Here is an 18088-nt window from a genome sequence, read left to right as displayed (position 1 = left end):
TCAGATACAATTGTTTAAAAAGGAGGATGAACAGCTTCAAAAAGGAGGACAAAGGAAGAAAAAAGAGGACACTTCAAAAGGGTCAATTGCAGATGAGGATACCACCCGTCAGCTTTGGACAAGTCACGTGACTGCCGGGAATTATTGGTAGAACTAGTAGTTAATTGTTACTGGTGGTCAGGTTGTGGTTCCCAGGGCAATAATTTTTTTTTTTAATTAAAAACATTGATTGTGGTGACAGTGTGGCATCAATTGTTTTTATATTTATGCGTAGTTTTAAGATTTAACAAAGACGGCTGCCTAAACGCCACTCCTGATTGGCTACTTTCATGTGACTTGTCCAAAGCTGATGGGTGGTATCCTCATCTGCAGTATTCGCCATCAAACACACGTTCAACTTTAAAAAATGAGTTTATTATTTATAGACATAACATACATACATTCCTTAACAATTATTGATACTTTAAGAAAAGAGCAATAGAATGGAACAAATTGTAAATTTAACTGTATTACGCTCAACTTGAAAAAGCCGGACACTGTAAAAATCCGCCCGGACCTCAGACAAAGAGCTAAAAAGGAGGACATGTCTGGATTAATCCGGATGTCTGGTCACCCTACATAAAAAGTCATAATACACCATGTGAAGAATGATTTTATTGATCAAAATTGACACATTTTGGAATTATTTCCATCTTCAGATATCTGAAATAGGAATACAACAAACAAATTGGTACACAAAAAGACATAACTTTTAGACAGTTATAACTATCTAAAATTAAACAAAAGTGCAAACAATCCATTCATATCTACCCATGTGCAAAGGTAGCACAAGGACAAAAGTGTTATCAGATGTATTCATAACATGAGGTCATAGACTACTAAGCAAGGTCCCATAAAACTTAAACTGAGATAGGAAGACAAAACTGCACTAGATGGCAGCAGGGTAAATATGGTAGCATTGTGTCATAAATACTATGATAATAATATGAATATAATAGAGGGAAACATTCCACGTGGGAAAAATATATCTAAAAACACAGATGATGTGACTTACCGAACGAAAGTGCTGGCAGGTCGATAGACACAAAAACAAACACAAACATACACATGAAATTCAAGCTTTCGCAACAAACTGTTGCCTCATCAGGAAAGAGGGAAGGAGAGGGAAAGACGAAAGGATGTGGGTTTTAGGGGAGAGGGTAAGGAGTCATTCCAATCCCGGGAGCGGAAAGACTTACCCACATCCTTTCGTCTTTCCCTCTCCTTCCCTCTTTCCTGATGAGGCAACAGTTTGTTGCGAAAGCTTGAATTTCGTGTGTATGTTTGTATTTGTTTTTGTGTCTATCGACCTGCCAGCACTTTCGTTCGGTAAGTCACATCATCTGTGTTTTTAGATATACTATGATAATAAACTACACAAATGACAGAATAAAAAGTAGTACTTCAGTGAACATGGGAATACAGTGTAATGAGCTATTTTAGTAATATAGTAAAGGAAATATTAAGAAACTTACATATAGATCACATGATCCAAATACATGGCACTATGTTCAAAGACATAGGTAGGTCACTGATCAGTAATCATAAGAAGTTTATTTTATTGTCAAATGATATAAAGCCAACATTGGCAATTTTCTGTGATAATACCAGAATACAAGACAGAACAAAATCATTACAATAAAATGACATTTTCAAGTACAACAAGAGTATGGATATGCAAATAGCGGGACACTAAAATGATAATATGTTAGTAGAAACAAAGATGATGTGACTTACCAAATGAAAGTGCTGGCAGGTCGACAGACACACAAACAAATACAAACATACACACGAAATTCAATGAGCTCTTATATAACACAGAGCAGGTGTTTGATAAAAACTGCAACACAAGGAAACAATAATAAATATTCCTGTCATTTCACAATACACTTTTTTTAACATTATACCACAGCTCTGCAGTGGATAATATTAATATCTTACCCTTTTTTTTATCTTAGTTTCACTCATTATAGAGATATGCTGTCTCTTTATTTCAGGCAAAGAAATGGGAAGTTACAGTACATTAAACAGAAAATAAACCTTGCCATTATGGACTGACAGTGTATGTAGTGTTACATTATGAAATAATGTGTAAAGTGCGTGCAGTGATCAGTGTTGAGTAATGAATGAATGGTGTTGCACTATCTTTTTACATTATTGAGTAGCATGGAAACTGACTGGTAATTTTGGGGTACACACTTAGCCCTCCTTTTTTAGTTTGGTAAATTTTTAGAAGTTTCAATGCATCAGGGAAAGGTCCAGATTGTACAAATTTATTCAAAATGAAAGTAAGTGGTCGAGTAATAAGATTTGTTTCTTAGATAATAACATGAGAACCAATAACACTCCATACTTCTGGTGTTAGAAAATTGTAATGCATTTTCATAACATCCTTGGAAGTGCTAATATTCCAGTGAAAAGCATCCCTTCCATGTGACTCAGCATCAAGTAAGTGTAATGCAAGTGTACCACTTTGTTTGATTTGATTTTCAGTTCGTTTATGGAGATTAGAAAGCAACCATTGACTTCCAGAAGTTCAGCTTGTGTGTGGGTCTGATAATTTTCTCGTTTGACATTTTCTCATGTTGCTTTGCTCTTGTTGCGGGCACCTTCAGTGTATGAGGAGTAATCATTAAGTTTTAATTAACACCTAAAAAAGTAATGTTATATAATTAATTTTTGTTTTCTGCAGTTGTATGTCTCAAATCACCCCACCACAGCTGTATAGGCAGCCATTAGAGGAGCCAAAACAGAATGGTGCAACCCACTGATAAAGTGTTTTTGTTTTCTGCATGTGAAGGGAAGCTACGCTGAGTTGGTGAAAGTGTACAGCAACAATGCACTGTCAGACCATCTCTCAGCGAAAAACCAAAAATTTTAAGAAAGTGATTGTTTGAAGGGGTTATGGGACTAAACAGACTCATCAGTCTCGCGATTTGAAAGGTACATGCATAAGAGGCATCTACGAAAAGTGGCCAGATTCAGTCGAAGAAGTCAAACTATAAAGTGAGGAAGCTAAAAACATACACAGTAGAAAGCATAAGAGGGTGGGCCAAATCTAAAAACTGGAAAAACAGATGGATAAAAGAGTAGTCTCTGCATGGGGGTGTGGTCATGGGTTCCAGACCCAGAAGACATGAAGAGAGGGCTCGACCACAACCACTCTGCCCCCACTCCAGGAGGAAAGCAAAACCCTATAACTGAAAATAAAACCAACTTTCATTAAAGAAATTGAGGACCAGTTCAGCCATTCATGAATCATCTGCTAATATTAAAGACAAGGGATTTGGAAGGATATAATTAATATGAAGATCCAAAAGAAGAGGGCATTTCACCAATGTGTGGGATCCAGTCAGTCTGGCTTCACAACGACATTTTGGGGCTGGCTCGTTATGCAAGAGAAAACAATGGGTAAGCCTAGCATGACCAATGCGTAGATGGCATAAGACAGTGGAGTCCTTCCAAGAGGAGTGGAAGGAAGAGCAGCAGACTGATCGTGCAGAGTTTATTACTGAGAGCAGTAGTGCACCAGATGTCATTCCACTTATTGACAAAAAGATATTTGATGCAAATCTGCATATCTGCACCTAGAATCATCAAAGGGAATGGGAAGGGGCTAAGTATCTGCTTCTGTAGCCAAATGGTCAGTCAGTTCATTCCCTGGGATACCCACATGACTTGGGACCCAGAGAAAGACAAATGAGCAGGCAGCATGGCCAAGGGCAGAGAGAAGGTCATGAATAGCAAAGACCAAAGGGTGACAAGAGTAGCATCAGTCTATAGCCTGCAGACTACATATTAAAACACTGTGGAGGGAGACCTGAGCAACAAAATGGAGGGCACTGTTCATGGCTGGCAGCTCTGCTGTGAACACACTACATGGTCCTGGCAGTAAATGGTGTTCTACGCCAGTAGGAGACGTAAAAGCGTATCTGGCCTTATGTATTGTTTTAGAACCATCAGTGTAGAAGATGGTAGCTCCCTGGAACTCTTCAAGAGTGAAACATACAAGACGCTGGTATATTACAGACATGACAGAGACCTTAGGACCCTGGAACACGTCAATCCTAATCCATGGCCGAGGCACCATCCAACGGGGGGAGGGGGGGGGGGGGAAGGAAATACATGGGACACTTTCCAGTGACTAGAGATGGAGATCCTGGCAGAGGGAAGTGACAATCCCAACCGAGGGTGGGTATCAGGAGGGAAACATCCTTTGTTTACAAAGAGGATGGGGTACATGGGATGGTCAGAAAATCTTCGAATGGCAACTGTGTAAGAAACAAGGAGTTGGCTCTGTTGTATTTGTAGAGGGGGGTCCCCATTTCTGTGAGGAGGCTGTTGACAGGACTAATGTGAAAAGCACCAATAGCCAGATGCACCCTACAATGATGAACAGTGTGAAGTAGTTTCAGAGTGGAAGGTGCCATAAACCTGACAACCATAATCTAGTCTGGACAAAAGCAGAGCACAGTAAAGATGGAGAAGAGTAGCGTGATCTGCATCCCAAGATGTGTGGGCCAGAAGGTTGAGAGCATTAAGAGTCTGCATGCATGTTGTCTTCAGGTGATGAATATGGGGCAGTGACAGCAGCCTTTTATCAAAAAGTTGACCCAAGAAATGAAATTGTGCTATAACATCTAGGTACTGGGTGTACTGTAGATCTATGGCAAAAATGCATAACCTGCATTTTGGAGGGAGAAAACTGGAAGCCATTAGAAAGGGCCCACACAGAAGCCCATTGGATGTTGCATTGGAGCTGGCATTCAGCAGATGCAACAGAGTAGGAGGTGAACCAGATGCAAAAATCGTTGACATACAGTGCTGGGGTAACCAGATGCCCAACATATGGTACAAGCCCACTGATGGTGATGAGGAAGAGTGTGACACTTCACACAGATCCCTGTGGAATATCATTCTCCTGGGTCTGAGGGATGCTGAGTCAGGCGTAATCTCAAACCTGGAAGAGCTGGTGGGATAAAAACTTGTGGATGAAAATCGAAAGGTGGCTGCTTTGCTCCAGCCATGGAAGGTAACTTAAATGTGATGGCAGCAAGCCATGTCAAATGCCTTATGAAGTTGAAAGAAGACTGCGGCAATGTGAAGGGTGTCAGTAAAAGCCTGTCTGATTGCTGTTTCCAATCAGAGTAAATGGTCAGTTGGAGATCCTCCTTCCCAGAAACCACACTGATATGGGAACAAAAGAACCCAAGAATCGAGTACTCAACATAACCGGAAGCTAACCATCCTCTTAAGTAGTTTATGAAGTATGTTGGTCACATTAATTGACTGGTAGCTCTCAAGAGATGTTGGGTTCTTGCCAGGCTTAAGAATGGGTGTAACTATGCTGTCTTACCATTGCAAGGGGAAGACACCTGTGAGCCAAATGTGGTTGGAGATCATGATAGATATTGCCTCTCGGTAATGTCTAAGTGTCAGATGATCTGGTCATGAATGGAATCTGGACCTGGGGCCATGTCATATAAAGAGCTAAGTGCCTGCACAAATTCCCATTCAGTGAAGGGTTGAATATAGGCTTCAGCTTCGTGGGGATTGAAACAGAGGGGGTTTCTTCAATTCATAGTTTGTGCTGGAGAAAAGTATCAGGTTAGAATGAAGATGCCAATGCTGTCACAAGGTGTGTCACTAGGTGTTCTGCAAGGACCAGTGGATCAGTACACAGAGCACCCTTTAGGATAAGACCTTGGGCAGCTGATTGTCACTGGCATCCCAAAAGGCTACTGACCTTGGACCAAACCTGTGACAAAGAGGCACACACCCCCAGCGAAAGAACATAGTGCTCCTGGTATTCCTTTTTACTCTGCTTAATAAGGTAGTGGATTGTAGCATGGAGACACTTAAAAGTGACAAGGTTGATCTGTGAGGGGTGTCATTTAAATTGTTGCAGTGCCCATTGGCAGTCCTGGATAGTGACTGTGATGTCCTTGGTCCACCACGGTACTAGTCAATCATGAGGGGGATCTGTGGATAGGGGAATAGCAGTGCCAGGGGCATGAAGGATAGTGTCAGAGACATCTTGTGGAACAGCATCAATGCAATCTAAAAGATAAGTGTTGAAGTACACAGAAGATGTATATAAAGGCCAAATGACTCAGGGGAATGCCCAATGTGGGAGCCTGTCAGCCTGGAATGGCAGGGAATGATAGAATCACTGGAAAGTAGTCACTGTCATGAAGATCATCATGGAGTGACCAATTTAGGCAAACTATGAGAGCAGGGGAGGAGAATGTGAGATTGATAGCAGAAAAGGTGGTGTGAGCAGCACTGAAGTGGGTATGGGAACCGTCATTGAGGAGACACAAAACAAAGTTTGTAATAAGTTGGTCAATTAGAAGACCTCTACCCACCGAATGGCACTCCACTACAGGGAGTGGTGTGCATTGAAATCCCCGGTGAGGAGATACAGGGACTGGAGTTAGGCAGTTTAACATAAGGAAGTGGCCTACTTGGGTGGGCAGTGTACATTTCAAACAGTGATTGCTGGGGCATTTGAACTCGTACCACTATTGCTTTCAAATGGTTCAAATGGCTCTGAGCACTATGGGACTTAACTTCTGAGGTCATCAGTCCCCTAGAACTTAGAACTACTTAAACCTAACTAACTTAAGGACATCACACACATCCATGCCTGAGGCCGGATTCGAACCTGCAACCGTAGCAGTTGCGCGGTTCCGGACTGTAGGACCAAGAACCGCTCGGCCACTCTGGCCGGCTATTGCTTTCAAGTTGGTATGAAGGGGGATCCAGTCACTAATGACATTGGTGCAAACCAAGGTGCAGATCCCTCCAGATGGTATCCTGGGGGCAGCACAGTTCTGATAGAATGCCCAAGAACCACAAAATGACAGAGAGTGGTAATCACAGAAGTGTGTTTCTTGAAGAGCAAGACATAATGCAGAAAAGAGGAAACAAGGTGTTGTATTTGCAGTTTTTTTTTGGTCATCAGTCTACTGACTGGTTTGATGCAGCCCGCCACGAATTCCTTTCCTGTGCTAACCTCTTCATCTCAGAGTATCACTTGCAACCTACGTCCTCAATTATTTACTTGATGTATTCCAATCTCTGTCTTCCTCTACAGTTTTTGCCCTCTACAGCTCCCTCTAGTACCATGGAAGTCATTCCCTCATGTCTTAGCAGATGTCCTATCATCCTGTCCCTTCTCCTTATCGGTGTTTTCCACATATTCCTTTCCTCTCCGATTCTGCGTAGAACCTCCTTATTCCTTACCTTATCAGTCCACCTAATTTTCAACATTCGTCTATAGCACCACATCTCAAATGCTTCGATTCTCTTTGGTTCCGGTTTTCCCACAGACCATGTTTCACTACCACACAATGCTGTACTCCAGACGTACATCCTCAGAAATTTCTTCCTCAAATTAAGGCCGGTATTTGATATTAGTAGACTTCTCTTGGCCAGAAATGCCTTTTTTTCCATAGTGAGTCTGCTTTTGATATCCTCCTTGCTCCGTCCATCATTGGTTATTTTCCTGCCTAGGTAGCAGAATTCCTTAACTTCATTGACTTCGTGACCATAAATCCTGATGTTAAGTTTCTCATTGTTCTCATTTCTACTACTTCTCATTACCTTCGTCTTTCTCCGATTTACTCTCAAACCATACTGTGTACTCATTAGACGGTTCATTCCGTTCAGCAGATCATTTAATTCTTCTTCACTTTCACTCAGGATAGCAATGTCATCAGCGAATCGTATCATTGATATCGTTTCACCTTGTATTTTAATTCCACTCCTGAACCTTTCTTTTATTTCCATCATTGCTTCCTCGATGTACAGATTGAAGAGTAGGGGTGAAAGGCTACAGCCTTGTCTTACACCCTTCTTAATATGAGCACTTCGTTCTTGATCATCCACTCTTATTATTCCCTCTTGGTTGTTGTACATATTGTATATGACCCGTCTCTCCCTATAGCTTACCCCTACTTTTTTCAGAATCTTGAACAGCTGGCACCATTTTATATTACTGGATGCTTTTTCCAGGTTGACAAATCCTATGAAAGTGTCCTGATTTTTCTTTAGCCTTGCTTCCATTATTAGCCGTAATGTCAGAATTGCCTCTCTCGTCCCTTTACTTTTCCTAAAGCCAAACTGATCGTCACCTAGCACATTCTCAATTTTCTTTTCCATTCTTCTGTATATTATTCTTGTAAGCAGCTTTGATGCATGAGCTGTTAAGCTGATTGTGCGATAATTCTCGCACTTGTCAGCTCTTGCCATCTTCGGAATTGTGTGGATGATGCTTTTCCGAAAGTCAGATGGTATATCGCCAGACTCATATATTCTACAGACCAACGTGAATAGTTGTTTTGTTGCCACTTCCCCCAATGATTTTAGAAATTCTGATGGAATGTTATCTATCCCTTCTGCCTTATTTGACCGTAAGTCCTCCAAAGCTCTTTTAAATTCCGATTCTAATACTGGATCCCCTATCTCTTCTAAATCGACTCCTGTTTCTTCTTCTATCACATCAGACAAATCTTCACCCTCATAGAGGCTTTCAATGTATTCTTTCCACCTATCTGCTCTCTCCTCTGCATTTAACAGTGGAATTCCCGTTGCACTCTTAATGTTACCACCATTGCTTTTAATGTCACCAAAGGTTGTTTTGACTTTCCTGTATGCTGAGTCTGTCCTTCCGACAATCATATCTTTTTCGATGTCTTCACATGTTTCGTGCAGCTATTTCATCTTAGCTTCCCTGCACTTCCTATTTATTTCATTCCTCAGCGACTTGTATTTCTGTATTCCTGATTTTCCCGGAACATGTTTGTACTTCCTCCTTTCATCAATCAACTGAAGTATTTCTTCTGTTACCCATGGTTTCTTCGCAGCTACCTTCATTGTACCTATGTTTTCCTTCCCAACTTCTGTGATGGCCCTTTTTAGAGATGTCAATTCCTCTTCAACAGTACTGCCTACTGCGCTATTCCTTATTGCTGTATCTATAGCGTTAGAGAACTTCAACCGTATCTCGTCATTCCTTAGCACTTCCGTATCCCACTTCTTTGCGTATTGATTCTTCCTGTCTAATGTCTTGAACTTCAGCCTACTCTTCATCACTACTATATTGTGATCTGAGTCTGTATCTACTCCTGGGTACGCCTTACAATCCACTATCTGATTTCGGAATCTCTGTCTGACCATGATGTAATATAATTGAAATCTTCCCGTATCTCCCGGCCTTTTCCAAGTATACCTCCTCCTCTTGTGATTCTTGAACAGGGTATTCACTATTACTAGCTGAAACTTGTTACAGAACTCAATTAGTCTTTCTCCTCTTTCATTCCTTGTCCCAAGCCCATATTCTCCTGTAATTTTTTCTTCTACTCCTTCCCCTACAATTGCATTCCAGTCGCCCATGACTATTAGATTTTCGTCCCCCTTTACATACTGCATTACCCTTTCAATATCCTCATACACTTTCTCTATCTGTTCATCTTCAGCTTGCGACGTCGGCATGTATACCTGAACTATCGTTATCGGTGTTGGTCTACTGTCGATTCTGATTAGAACAACCCGGTCACTGAACTGTTCACAGTAACACACCCTCTGCCCTACCTTCCTATTCATAACGAATCCTACACCTGTTATACCATTTTCTGCTGCTGTTGATATTACCTGATACTCATCTGACCAGAAATCCTTGTCTTCCTTCCACTTCACTTCACTGACCCCTACTATATCTAGATTGAGCCTTTGCATTTCCCTTTCCAGATTTTCTAGTTTCCCTACCACATTCAAGCTTCTGAAATTCCATGCCCTGACTCGTAGAACGTTATCCTTTCGTTGATTATTCAATCTTTTTCTCATGGTAACCTCCCCCTTGGCAGTCCCCTCCCGGAGATCCGAATGGGGGACTGTTCTGGAATCTTTTGCCAATGGAGAGACCATCATGACACTTCTTCAATTACAGGCCACATGTCCTGTGGATACACGTTACGTGTCTTTAATGCAGTGGTTTCCATTGCCTTCTGCATCCTCATGTCGTTGATCATTGCTGATTCTTCCGCCTTTAGGGGCAATGTCCCACCCCTAGGACAAGAGAGTGCCCTGAACCTCTATCCACTCCTCCGCCCTCTTTGACAAGGCCATTGGCAGAATGAGGCTGACTTCTTATGCCAGAAGTCTTCGGCCGCCAATGCTGATTATTTATCAGAATTTAGGCAGTGGCGGGGATCGAACCCAGGACCGAAGACGATTTTGAATCAAAGATGCTACCCCTTAGACCACGATTTGCAGTAGGTGATAATAATATCTGTTGCAATTCCACTATATTAGTGTGTGGCAAGAGTCCAGGTTAGACATGGAGAAGGTGAGGGAAGGTCAAGTCATTCGGTCTGTAGTCATCACTGACGAGGGTGGTGTGACATCCATAAATAAAAAGACGCAGGCTGTGAGGGCGGAGATGGCACCTCCAGGGGCACTGAGGGTGCCTTGTCCTGAGACATATGTTTCTTTTTCTTGTCTTTCAGAGGATGATGTCAGGGCACAGAGGGAGAGCAGGCTGCTGCAGGTTCCGGGACCATAAGTGAGCAAGCGACCTTGCACACAGACAGGGTGTCTTGTGGTCAAGTTGTGGTAGCAGGCTTCCAACCTGAGAGATGCCGAGAGGAGGAGGGGTCCTGGGGAGTGGAGGGAAGCCCCATCACCAGTGGGTGCTGAAGAAGGGGGCCACTCTTCACTCTTTTGGCCAGGGAGGGAGAGTGGCATCCAGAGGGGAGGGCATGGGAACAGCAGGCTAGGGTTAGGGGAGAGCGGGGTCGGGGCTGGGGTAAGGAAGAGGGAGGTGGGGGAAAGGATGTAACAGAGGCAAAAGTTGAAGAAACTGACACTTGATGGAGTCGGTCATATTTTTGACGAGTCTCAGGATAAGATAAGTGATCCAAGGATTTGTACTCTTGGATCTTCTTTTCTCTTTTGTAAGCTGGGCAATCTAGCAAGTGTGGAGAGTGATTGTCATGACAATTTAAACACACAGATGGCAGAACACAGGGGATTCCCTCATGGAGTGGGTATACCCAGTCACCAAACAGAGGGTCCGCCTTACAGCCCAAAACACAAGCACCAAAAGCACCTCACAGGTGGTGGGATGTGCGACTTCATGTCTCATTAGTAATGCATGACCTTGACCTTCTTTGGGAAGGTATCTCCCTTGAAAGCCAGATTAAAGGTACTGGTATTTGTGCGGTTGTCTTTATAGCTCTTCTGCACATGTCGAGTGCACATTGTACAATGTGAACAGCACATCGCTTCGAGTTCCTCATCAGTTTGCAGGATGAGGTCCCAATGAAATATTACTCCCTGCAACGTGTTCAGTGACTGGTGAGGAGTAATAGACACTGGGACATCACCAAGATGATTGAAAGTATGATGAGCCACAGTTGGGTGGCAGAAAAAGTTTCGATCAACAAGGAACCTGACCACATCTTACTGAGAGACTCCACTTTGCCAAACTTGTCCTTTATATTCTCCACAAAAAATAATGGCTTTGTGGCAGTGAATGTGTTCCCATATGTCATAGTATAGATCAGTTAGTGGGGAAAGTGTTTCATCTCAAGATGGTGAGGCTGGTCCTCCTTCCAGGGTGTACCCAGGGACGGGAAACTGCAGGGTCATACAAAGCACCATTCAATGAACATTTACCACTTGGAGAGATAGCTGTTTGGAGAATGGTTATATTTTTGTAGCTTGATATGCTTCATATGCCAAGCATCCTCTCTGATACCACCCACTCTGATCAGGGTCTCTCCCCATGGGTGCCACTCTGCTACAGCAAGGGCTGCCTGGCATCGTGACTACTGCTGGGAGTTCCAACACTCCAGGATGACAAGCAAGCACTTCTTGGCATATATGAGGAGGCAACAGCTCTGGTACCAGTGGTGATGATTCCTTTGTTGTAGGAGGGCTCAGCCTTAGGGGTACATAATAGCCCCACCATACACACTGACTATACATGCTGGTGATGCAGCAGAGTGCAGGGGGGCTATGGCGGGAAAAGAAGAGGGGAAGGAATGGGGGAGAGGAATCCATGCCATACATGCTAATAATAGAGTTCTTCCCCAAATGGCTCACACTCACACTACAAAAAGAAAATTTAGAAGTGGAAGTCAAACCCCAAGGGGGCCAAAATGCCAAAAAGGATGAAAGAGAACAGACAAGAGGAACAAAACTGCAAGGAATACAGGTAATTAGGTGGATAGTCAACTTGACATAAATCAGAACACCATGGCAGGGGAAGGAGGGGGCAGCAGGGAAGGAGTGAGGATGGAAAGGGAGGAGCACAGTGAACGAAGTGCAGCCAGGGAAGGAAGAATGGGCTGCAGTAGCTCAGGACCCTATGTGCACCACACATGAACTCACAAAAGAACTGTGAGTCCCCTGGGGGGAAACTGCAAGAGAAGTGGATGGACTTTTTTGTGTGGAAGAGCCCAAGCTGAATGAGACTATTTATAATCTTATAATATAGAGAAAATTTTGACCTGGTGCATCAAAATTGACATGATAGTGGAAAAGATGAAAATGACTGATTGATAAGACTGTAACATGTTGTCCAACATTTTGAAAATGACAAGTTCATCTGCTCTGTTCTGTGAGTGCTCACACTCAGTCAAAAAAAAAAACTGTCAAACCAAAGTAGCAGTGGCTACAACTGTGCCAAGTCAATCCAAATTATTTGTTATAGCACCTAACAATCTTGGGTGAGAGCTGGCTATATCATTATGACCTTGTGAAAGAAGCAAAACAAGAAGTGGAAACATGAAGATTCACAACAGCCAAAAAGACAAAAATTCAATCATTGTTGAGTGAGGTGTTGCTGAGTGTTTTACGGGGCATCTGTGGTGTGCTAACATGTTATGCTTCTAAGGGGGCAAACCATCACAGGAGCATACTACCAATGAGGTTGTGGTAGGCTGTCAGGATGAAACATCATGGGAAGCAGCCCAAGGGGGCATTTTTGCACCATGAAAATCCTTCCATGTATTCTGCACTAGACCCAGTCACACACACTGCTTCTTTGTAATATCAAATTTGGCCTTCTCTCCCTTGTATTCTCCTGACATGGCATTGTTTCCTTAGATGGAGAAACTGTTGCACAGCAGGCATTTCCAGAGTGACAGCAATATGATATTTGAGGTGGAATATTTTGTGGACAGTCAAAGTGCATACTTGTGTGACCAAAGCCTATGCCAAGTCATCTACCTCCTGGCCTCAACCTTCATTAGTCACTGTCCTCACCCATCCAGCCCCCTCCCTGTTCCCATTCCAGCACTACACAGCTGTCATTTCACCGCCATACCCAGTCTTTTAATTTCTTTTTAGTTCTCTCCTTTCCGCACTTTCCCCCTCCCCTCTCCGCACCTTCTCTCCTGCCCTCCGTCTAAACTGCAACACTTTACTGTCCACCACTCCCTCCATACTATCCCTCCCCCCCCCCCCCCCCCAGTCTCCTCCTTACCTCCACCCAGTTGTCACAGCCATCATGCACTGGTGCTGCTGCTCGCAGTATGGTTTCAGTTCTCTGAGACCGCAGACGTGTTTGCAAGTTTTGTTTGTGTGAGTGTGTGTGTGCATGTGTGTATGTGTGTCTACTGCTGACAAAGGCCTTAATGGCCAAAAGCTATAATTGTGTGAATCTCTTCGTTTTGCCTATCGCGACTCAGCATCTCCGCTATATGGTGAGTAGCAACTTTCCTTCTCTGATATTGGTACATTCCATCCTGGATTTTCCATTGTTTGATTTTGGCAAAAAATTTCCACATTGAAGGCTGAACATGCAGAGGAAGACTGTCACCATATTTCATGACTGCAGCTTGATATTTTTTCAAGGTGATTTTATTTTATTCTATTTTATTTACGCAACTAGTTCCATAGGACCAAATTGAGGATCAAACTTCCAATGTCATGGAACATGTCAGTACATGAAATTACAACAGAAAAATAATAACAGAAAAAATCAAATGTTTATGAACCCAAAGAAGTCAAGCCATAAGTTTAAGTAAATGCAATCAACAATATAAAATAGGAATCAACTTAATTTTTCAAGGAACTCCCTGCAGAATAGAAGGAGTGACCCATAAGGAAACTCTTCAATTTCAATTTGAAAGCACATGGATTACACTAATATTTTTGAATTCTTGTGGTAGCTTCTTGAAAATGGATGCAGCAGCATACTGCACACCTTCCTGCACAATAGTTAAGAAAGTGCAATCCAAATGCATGTTGGACTTCTGCCTAGTATTAACTGAGTGAAAGCTGCAAATTCTTGGGAATAAGCTGATATTGCTAACAAGAAACAACAGTGAAGAATATATATATTGAGAAACCAATGTCAGAATACCCAGACTAGTGAACAGGGGTCGACAGGAGGTTTATGAACTTACACTGCTTATTGATCGAACTGTCCATTTCTGAGTAAAAAATATCCTTTGAAAATGAGAAGAGGTACTCCAAAATAAAATACTGTATGACATAAGCAAATCAAAATAAGCAAAGTAGACTAATTTTCATGTCAAATGATCACTTACTTCAGATACTGTTCAAATAGTAAAAATGGCAGCATTAAGTCTTTGAACAGGATCCTGAATGTGGGCTTCCCACAGCAGTTTACTATGTATCTGAACATCTAGAAATTTGAACTGTTCAGTTACATTAATCATACACCTATTCTATGAAATTAAAACATTGGGTTTTGTTGAATTGTGTGTTAGAAACTGTAAAAACTGAGTCTTACTGTGATTTAGTGTTATTTTATTTTCTACAAGTCATGAACTGCACTATGTGAAACAGGGCCAATGTTGCACACAACATCCTTTACTACCAAACTAGTGCCATCAGCAAACAGAAATGTTTTAGAATTACCTGTATTACTAGAGCATATCATTTACATAAATAAGGAACAGGAGTGGCCCAACACTAATCCCTGGGGCACCCCCCACCATACCCACTCACACATCACATCACAGCCATTCTCAACACTGTCAATAATGACCTTTTGCTGTCTGTTGTTAAAGGACGAGGTGAACCAACTGTGAGCTACTCCCTGTATTCTGTAATGGTGCAGCTTCTGGAGCAATATTTTGTGATCAACACAATCAAATGCCTTAGTTAAATAAAAAAATATGCCTGGCATTCAAAACCTTTTGGTTAATCCCCCCGTACCTCACAGAGCAAAGAGAATATAGCATTTCCAGTTGTTAAAGGACTTCTAAAGCCGAATTGAACATTTGATAGCAAAATTATGTGATACAGAATGATCAATTATCCTTACATACACAGCCTTTTCAATAACTTCTCAAACACCAATGACAAAGAAATAGGTCTAAAATTATCTACATTATTCCTTTCTCCCTTTTTTATAAAGCAGCTTTGCTGCTGTTTACTTTAATCATTCAGGAAACTGGCCATTCTTAAAGGAAAAATTCCAAATATGCCTAAGCAGGGGTAACACGTGTAGCACAGTACTTAAATATTCTGCTGGGCACTCCATGATATCAATGAGAGTTCTTAGTCTTCAGTGATTTAATTATTGGCTCAGTCTCCCCCTTGTTAGTATCACAGAGGAGTATTTCAGACATCAGTCTCAGAAAGGCATTTTCCAAGAGAGTTAGATGACTCCCTGTAGAAACAGTTTTTATTTAATTCATCAGCGATGCTCAGAAAATGATTGTTAAATACTGTACATTTATCTGACATATCATTAACACAAATATTTTTACTATGAACTGACCTTATATTATTGGCCTTGTGCTGCTGACCAGACACTTCCTTCACAACTGACCATATTGTTTTAATGTTATCCTGTGAATTAGCTATTGTATTTGTATACCACATACTCTTAGCCTTCCTGATAATATTTTTAAGCACCTTGAAATACTGTTTGTAATGGGCTACTGTAGCTTGATCATGACTGCTTCTAACATTCTGATATAATTCCCACTTTGTTCTATATAGTAACCTTATCCCACTAGTCAGACTTTTACTACTAGTACCCTGTTTAGAATGTTCTAATGGAAAGCAACTCTCAAAGAGCATGAGAAATGTGTTAAGGAAAACATTATATTTGTCATCTATGTTATTGGCACTATAAACATCCTGCCACTCTTGTTCCTTAAGGAGGTTTAAAAAGCTCTCTATTTGCCATGGGATTACCTTTCCTACATAGCTTGTAATTATATGTGACATTTCTTTGAGTACAAAAGCCTTTTAGTGTTACAGTTTACTAACAGAATGCTCATCTAGTAATGAAGAATGAATAAAAATTTTGTCCATGGCTGTGCTACTGTTCCCCTGCATCCTGGATTGAAAAAAAACAGTCTGCAACATTTCATATGAGACAGGAGATGTACCAATATCTCTTTTCTTGCACAATCATATACAAAATTAATATGAAGTCACCATATACATATAACTAATTTTTGGTACATCCTATAAAGTGAACCAAGAACCCTCTCTAGCTTGAGCAGAAATGCTCTGAAGTCAGGAATTAAGGGTCCTATAAACAACAACAATTAGAAGTTTGGTTTCACTAAATTCAACTGTCTCTGCGCAGCATTCAAATATCTGTTCTGTGCAGTGCCCTGATATGTCTATGGACTCAAATGCAAAACTGTTTTTAATGTACATGGCCACTCCCCCCTCCACAAGGAGCTCCATGAAAAACAACCAACTAATCAGTGTCCTGGTAAAGGAAGCCTCTGAACTGACAAATTATTTAAGTGATACTCCGATATACCAGTAATGTCAGAGTCAACATCTATAAGCAGTTCACTAACTTTATCTCTAATACCTCATATATTTTGATGAAGTTCTCTCCTTGGATACCTGACCACCTCTGAAGGTGATTCCTTTGTTAGAGGGACATCCTTTAGGCAAGTATACTTGTCAGCTGACTTCAAGCTAAAAAATGTGCACCTCTAACACCAACTACTACAGGAATTTTTCCACGAGTGATTCCTCTACCATCCATTACACTGTCACCTATATGCTTTGCCAGCCTCCTCTTCCCATAACAAAAATGAAGATTAAAATTTTATAACTGCCCCCTGTACCATTCACACACAAGTCTTGAGGTCAGGGTCAGCTTATCTTTGAAGTTTTCTTTATGTAATAAGATTATAAATAGCCTCATTCAGCTCAGGATCTTCCACACAAGAAATTTGGCGTGTTTATATAGTCAGACCACCTCCTCCCTAGTGTGAGATAGGTCATATGTATACCATTTTAACCATTTCCTTGTTTGTTTATGCTTAGTGCTGAGTAGCATAAAACAGTGAGCTTATTAAGAAAATGGTCAACAATTGTTTCAACAACACCATTCTCAGTATGTATGTTTGTTTTATTTATTTATTTGTTTCTTACACCATGGGTCTGACTGTGATAATCTCATAAGGTCAAATTTTTACAATGTCAATAACAAATACTTATTCACTATTTTTACAAGAAAAGATTAGAATTTGTGTAATATAGGGAATTAAATGCAAACAGGACAAAACTGAGAGAGTTATGTAACTATTAAACTGTTCCATAATAAAAGTTCACAAAAACAAGAAACTGACAGACTACAAAGTATAGAACATAGAGAATTAAATATAAAAGGACCTATAACACAGAAAAATAAATATAAGCCGGACAAAACAGAAAAAATAATGGACATGAAATGATATACAACTTAATGATAATACATCTCACTGGTTTTTGGATGTCTTACAGTAATTTTTCACTGTGTTCCACAAACTCTTATGAACTGTTGAATGACATGACTAAAAAAATTGTGTCAGTAATTCTTTAAATATAGATCTGTGACCTATTTCACATTTAATTTCTGGAGAAGAGCATTAAATATCTTTGTACAAGAGTATTGTACACCCCTCTGTACTACTTTCATATTTTTACATTCAGTGTAGAAATCTTGCTTCCTCCTTGTGTTGTACTGGTGGTGCAAAATTAGATGGGAGGATACACCAACATAGTAATTCATATTAAGTCCAACAAACATAAAGCTGTGCTCCAG

General features: G+C 41.1%; 1 long non-coding RNA gene across 1 annotated transcript; it reads right to left on the bottom strand.

The window, feature by feature from the left end:
* Nucleotides 1-499: 499 nt before the first annotated feature.
* On the bottom strand, nt 500-17041 carry LOC126260882 (uncharacterized). Its single transcript, XR_007546656.1, has 3 exons — nt 16865-17041; nt 1777-1879; nt 500-702 (listed from the first exon to the last, which is right to left on the bottom strand). It is a non-coding gene; the product is annotated as an uncharacterized LOC126260882 (long non-coding RNA).
* Nucleotides 17042-18088: the final 1047 nt, after the last annotated feature.

The sequence above is a fragment of the Schistocerca nitens genome, chromosome 5, assembly GCF_023898315.1.
Source record: "Schistocerca nitens isolate TAMUIC-IGC-003100 chromosome 5, iqSchNite1.1, whole genome shotgun sequence".
NCBI lineage: Eukaryota > Metazoa > Arthropoda > Insecta > Orthoptera > Acrididae > Schistocerca > Schistocerca nitens.
The sequence above is the reverse complement of the archived record's forward strand: the minus strand, read 5'-3'. Positions and strand labels throughout refer to the sequence as shown.